Raw genomic sequence first — 6,000 nt, forward strand, 5'->3', positions numbered from 1 at the left:
TACATTCGGCGAGGCGGAGTACCAAGCCCGCCACGAGGGGAGTCTGAAGGAGGAGAGGCATGAAGGTGCCGACTGCCAACACCCGTCTGCCGTGCCCGTCGGGGGCTGCGGGATGGACATGCCTCTGCCCCTGCCAGTCCCGGAGCCTGGACTGTGGCATCCCCTCACGCTATGGGCAAGGCCACGCAGCCTGCCTGAGGTCCCATACCTAGAACGTGGTGGGGTCAGTTAACCCAGGAAAGCTGGCTCCAAGGTGCCCAGGTGTGTCCCACTTCCACACACGGTCTGGCCCTCAGCAGTCACCCCTCTGCTGAGCTGGGCCCTCTGGGGTCCCCCTGTGAGGAAAAGAGCACTGGGCTTCCCCAAGGAGGGCAGAAGACGAGCTGGGGCTTGGCTCCTGTGTGCCTTCCTCTCATTTTTTTCTTTTCTTTACTTTGTTTTCGAGAGATTTTTTTTGCTATAGGGTGCATATGCTCCCCAGAGAAACAAAGAGAGACAGAGAGACAGAAAGTGAGGAATCACCCCCTACCCCCCCTGGGGGGTGTGGCCACACCACAATCCCTTCTCCTCTCAGGATTTTGGGCACACATGCACGCATGTCCAGCATGTTTTAAGCCTCCAGGTCCAGGACTCGAACCGTGATTAACTACATGGGACTCCAAAGACGTAACCATTATGCCATCTGCAGGTTCCTCATTCTTTTCTCTAACTTGGAGCATCTGTGCAGTGAGAGGCACTGTGCCAGGTGCCAGGCTGAACAAGGAGGGAGAGACCCAGCTGCTCTGGAGGACAGAAGGGCGCCTGAAGATGTCCTGCTCTGCGGGAGCTGTGTGCATTAAGCCGGGCACAGGAGGTCGCTTTGGGCCCTGCGCTTTAATGAATGCACCTTTCTGTGTAATGCAGCATGTGGGCCAGCAGGGGGCGTGGTGGCTGGGGCCGCTGGATCCCACATGGCCAACTGTGTGGTTTGAATTCTGAACCTGGCGGCTTGAAACACTTGCTAGGTGCCTGTGCATGTATGCCCAAAATCCTGAGAGGAGAAAGGAGGAGACGGGACTGGGGGGCGGCCGTCCCCTCTGGAAGGTGATTCCTCACTTTCCCTCCCTCTCTGTCTCCTGTTTCTCCTCAGTGAGTGCACGTGCCCTATAGCAAAAGTGAATAAAACAACGCAGCGCGTGAGACCACGACTGGAGGAAAGCATGAACACCAAGGACTTGGTGGCAGAAATTCTTTGTAAGTCAATACGATTCTGTTAAATGCGACCGGAGGCCATCGTGCAGGTGTGAGCGGCCCGTTCTGGACTCCAACGGATCTCAGTCCTACCCCCGATCTGTGGCCTCACCGCTGTGCTGCCCTGGTCACATTATGAGCCTCTTTGTGTCCACCCTGCCCATTCCTCTGCCTCCCCACATCCTGGGACGGGGAGCTGAGGTGGAGGGGCCTCTGGGGTAAACTGTCGGGTTCACTTGTAGGAAGGGGGGCTGCTCGGTCCCTGCACATGGTGTGGGAGCTGGGGAGCTCCATGCTGGAGTAGGCCGTGGGGGAGGGCTGGGACTCCAAGCTACAGCCGTCCCAGTGGTTGTGTGACCCTGAAGAGCCACTGTCCACCTTCTGCACCTATAAAATGGGGACATCCCTTACAAGGATTACATGAGGATTAAATGAGGTGGTGGAAGCAAACCATACAGCCCCTGGCTCAAGTCATAGTGAGGGTTATAGAAAACAGACAAAAAAATCAAACTCAAGACCCAAATCCAAACGACCTCTACCCCTCGTGGTTAGAGGCATGGCGACATGCAGGGTGCGATGGGAGTGTACTCCGGGCGCCACCAGCCATGTAGTCCTGGGCGGTCTCCGGTCCATTCAGGCTACAAGGTAGGGCTGGACAGCCCTCCCTCCCCAGGTGCAGACGTGTTTGTCCACAGGAATGCAAGGCTCGGGTGTGGCGCTGCCCTTCCAGAGCACCGCCGACTGTGGGCCAGGCCGGGGCCCGGGTGTGAGGGTGGGGCATGGGAGACAGACCTCCTGTCCGCCAGGAGTGCCCAGTTAGCGGGGGAGGCACTGCACAGCTCGGGCAGCCCCTCATGGGTGAGGACAACTCAGAAGGCCAGCTCCTGGAGGGAGAGAAGGCCAGCTGTGGGGCGCCCGGCTCCCCCGCTCCTCCCTGCCTGGCTGCCCGGCTGTGCTGGGCCATCTGTGTCTCTGGCGTCTTCTCCCCTCAGCGAGTGGACTGTTAACTTCCCTCCCCAGGGTGTGGGGACCCTGATCCCGTTCAAGGAATAGTTCTTAAAAATGATTACTGCGGGAACCAGCGGTTAGCGTAATGGCTATGTCGCTGGATTCCCATGTAGTCAACTGCGGTTCACGTCCTGGACCCGGTGGCTTAAAACTCACGCCGTGCGCGTGTGCGTGCATGCCCAAGATCCCGAGAGGAGGATGGAGGAGACGGGATTGCGGTGTGACCATCCCCTCTGGGCGGTGATTTCTTGCTGTCTGTCTCTATGTCTCTGTCTGTCTGGTGAGCGCACGCGCCCTGTAGCGAAAACGTCTCCAAAAAAAAATTTAAAAAAGATTACTGCCAGCAGGTGGTATGGTGGTTAGGGCACTGGACTCTCACATGGCAGACCACAGTTCGAGTCCAAACCCGGCAGCTTGCTTTCTCTCTCCTTCTGTCTCTCTTTGGTGGGTGCATGTACCTGTAGCAAATTAAAAATAAATAAATAATTAAAAAAAACAAAAGATTACCCTTGGGGGCCAGTAGATGGCATGGTGGTTAAGGCACTGGGCTCCCACATGGCGGACTGCAATTTGAGTCCCATATCTGGTGACTTGCTTTCTCACTTTCCCCGTCTCTCTCTCTCTCTCCCTCTTTCTCTCTGGTAAGTGCATGTGCCCTATAGCAAATTTAAAAAATAATAATAAATAAAATTAAATAATGAACTCCTCCAAAAACTGATTACCCTTCTTATGAGGAAGGCCCGAAGCCCTCTACATTCACCTGTGCTGGGAGGGATCTTGCAGATGAAGAAACTGAGGCTCAGCGAGGTGAAAGGCCCTGGCCCAGGTCCCACAGCCTAGGTTAGCCGGCCCGAGGCCGAGGCGCCACTGCCTAGCCACGGTGCTAAGCTGACCAACCCGTTTCCTAGCCCAAAGATGTCTTTCATGACCACAAGGGACATGGGATAGGTGGGGGGGTCCAGCCTAACAGCCCCTCCCAGCTCAGACACCACCCTGAGTGACTGGGTCACCTGCTCTTTCACCCCCATCTTCCCAGGTAACAGCGTGTGCACCAGCTACGTCCTGTCCGCTCCAGAGCGCCTGTGCACAGGGAGGTGGACGCGGCCAAGGCACGCATTTTACGGATGAGGGGACCTAACTGTGGAGAGGCGAGGTAGAGCCAGGAGTCGAATGCAGGCAGTCGACCAGCATTCCAGCATTCCCCCTGACGTCCGCTGAGCCTTCCTCTCTTTGACTGCGTGCGCTGGGACTTGCGTATCAGAGTATCCCCGCGAGGTGGTGCTTATTGCCAGCCCATGTCACGGATGAGGTCGCTGAGGGGCACAGAGCTTACGTGGCCTGCCCCCACACGCATAGCTGAGGGCTGATCTGGGACCAGCATGCACGCCCTTCTGAGGTGCACGCCCATGCTCCCCACCTCCCTGCCCGCAGAGGAAGGCTCCCGGTGGCCTTTCTCCCTCTGGGGCTGGAGAAGACCAGGATCCTGGGACAGGGCAAACGCTGCGCAGCAGGGAAGGCAGAGGCTGAGCTGCCCTTCAAAGAGACATGAAGGACCCACCGTCTTCTCCCAGCTGCCCCTGATTAAAAATAAAGCGTGTGGGCCCGGCTGCCCAGCAGCAGAGCCGAGATCAGAAACCATTCCCAGCAAGCCTGGGTCTTTTAAGTTATTTATCTGTCTGCATTTTTCATCATTCGCCATTGATTTGCAAGGGCTCTTCCTGAGAGCCCCTCCGGTGCCTGCCTGGCAGGGTCGCTGGCCCTGGCTTTCTCTGTCCCAGGGGTGGCTATGTCGCTGGATTCCCATGTAGTCAACTGCGGTTCACGTCCTGGACCCGGTGGCTTAAAACTCACGCCGTGCGCGTGTGCGTGCATGCCCAAGATCACGAGAGGAGAATGGAGGAGAAGGGATTGCGGCGTGGCCATCCCCCCTGGGGGGTAATTTCTCGCTTTCTGTGTCTGTCTGGTGAGCGCACGCGCCCTGTAGCGAAAACGTCTCCAAAAAAAAATTTAAAAAAGATTACTGCCAGCAGGTGGTATGGTGGTTAGGGCACTGGACTCTCACATGGCAGACCACAGTTCGAGTCCAAACCCGGCAGCTTGCTTTCTCTCTCCTTCTGTCTCTCTTTGGTGGGTGCATGTACCTGTAGCAAATTAAAAATAAATAAATAATTCAAAAAAACAAAAGATTACCCTTGGGGGCCAGTAGATGGCATGGTGGTTAAGGCACTGGGCTCCCACATGGCGGACTGCAATTTGAGTCCCATATCTGGTGACTTGCTTTCTCACTTTCCCCGTCTCTCTCTCTCTCTCCCTCTTTCTCTCTGGTAAGTGCATGTGCCCTATAGCAAATTTAAAAAATAATAATAAATAAAATTAAATAATGAACTCCTCCAAAAACTGATTACCCTTCTTATGAGGAAGGCCCGAAGCCCTCTACATTCACCTGTGCTGGGAGGGATCTTGCAGATGAAGAAACTGAGGCTCAGCGAGGTGAAAGGCCCTGGCCCAGGTCCCACAGCCTAGGTTAGCCGGCCCGAGGCCGAGGCGCCACTGCCTAGCCACGGTGCTAAGCTGACCAACCCGTTTCCTAGCCCAAAGATGTCTTTCATGACCACAAGGGACATGGGATAGGTGGGGGGGTCCAGCCTAACAGCCCCTCCCAGCTCAGACACCACCCTGAGTGACTGGGTCACCTGCTCTTTCACCCCCATCTTCCCAGGTAACAGCGTGTGCACCAGCTACGTCCTGTCCGCTCCAGAGCGCCTGTGCACAGGGAGGTGGACGCGGCCAAGGCACGCATTTTACGGATGAGGGGACCTAACTGTGGAGAGGCGAGGTAGAGCCAGGAGTCGAATGCAGGCAGTCGACCAGCATTCCAGCATTCCCCCTGACGTCCGCTGAGCCTTCCTCTCTTTGACTGCGTGCGCTGGGACTTGCGTATCAGAGTATCCCCGCGAGGTGGTGCTTATTGCCAGCCCATGTCACGGATGAGGTCGCTGAGGGGCACAGAGCTTACGTGGCCTGCCCCCACACGCATAGCTGAGGGCTGATCTGGGACCAGCATGCACGCCCTTCTGAGGTGCACGCCCATGCTCCCCACCTCCCTGCCCGCAGAGGAAGGCTCCCGGTGGCCTTTCTCCCTCTGGGGCTGGAGAAGACCAGGATCCTGGGACAGGGCAAACGCTGCGCAGCAGGGAAGGCAGAGGCTGAGCTGCCCTTCAAAGAGACATGAAGGACCCACCGTCTTCTCCCAGCTGCCCCTGATTAAAAATAAAGCGTGTGGGCCCGGCTGCCCAGCAGCAGAGCCGAGATCAGAAACCATTCCCAGCAAGCCTGGGTCTTTTAAGTTATTTATCTGTCTGCATTTTTCATCATTCGCCATTGATTTGCAAGGGCTCTTCCTGAGAGCCCCTCCGGTGCCTGCCTGGCAGGGTCGCTGGCCCTGGCTTTCTCTGTCCCAGGGGTACTTCCCTGTCTAGTAAGACAACCAGGTCCCAGCTGCCTGCCTGGGGGCTCGAAACACTTCCCCACCTCCCGATCTGCCAAGGCTGAGGGGCCCGGGGGCGCTCTCTCTTCCCCGCCAAACGGGCCCATGAGTGCGTGGACCTGAACACAGATACGAGGTTCCTGCCCTCCTCTCTGGTGCTCTGCCTGCCCCTGCCCCAGGAGGTCGACCTGTAAGGAGTACACCCCCTGACCGTGGGAGGGCTCGGGTACGGGGCGGGGGGGGGGGCTGGCAGGGAACCAGGCGCGGGGGGGCCA

This window comes from Tupaia chinensis, unplaced genomic scaffold (assembly GCF_000334495.1).
Source record: "Tupaia chinensis unplaced genomic scaffold, TupChi_1.0 Scaffold000561_1, whole genome shotgun sequence".
In the NCBI taxonomy this organism is placed as follows: Eukaryota; Metazoa; Chordata; class Mammalia; order Scandentia; family Tupaiidae; genus Tupaia; species Tupaia belangeri.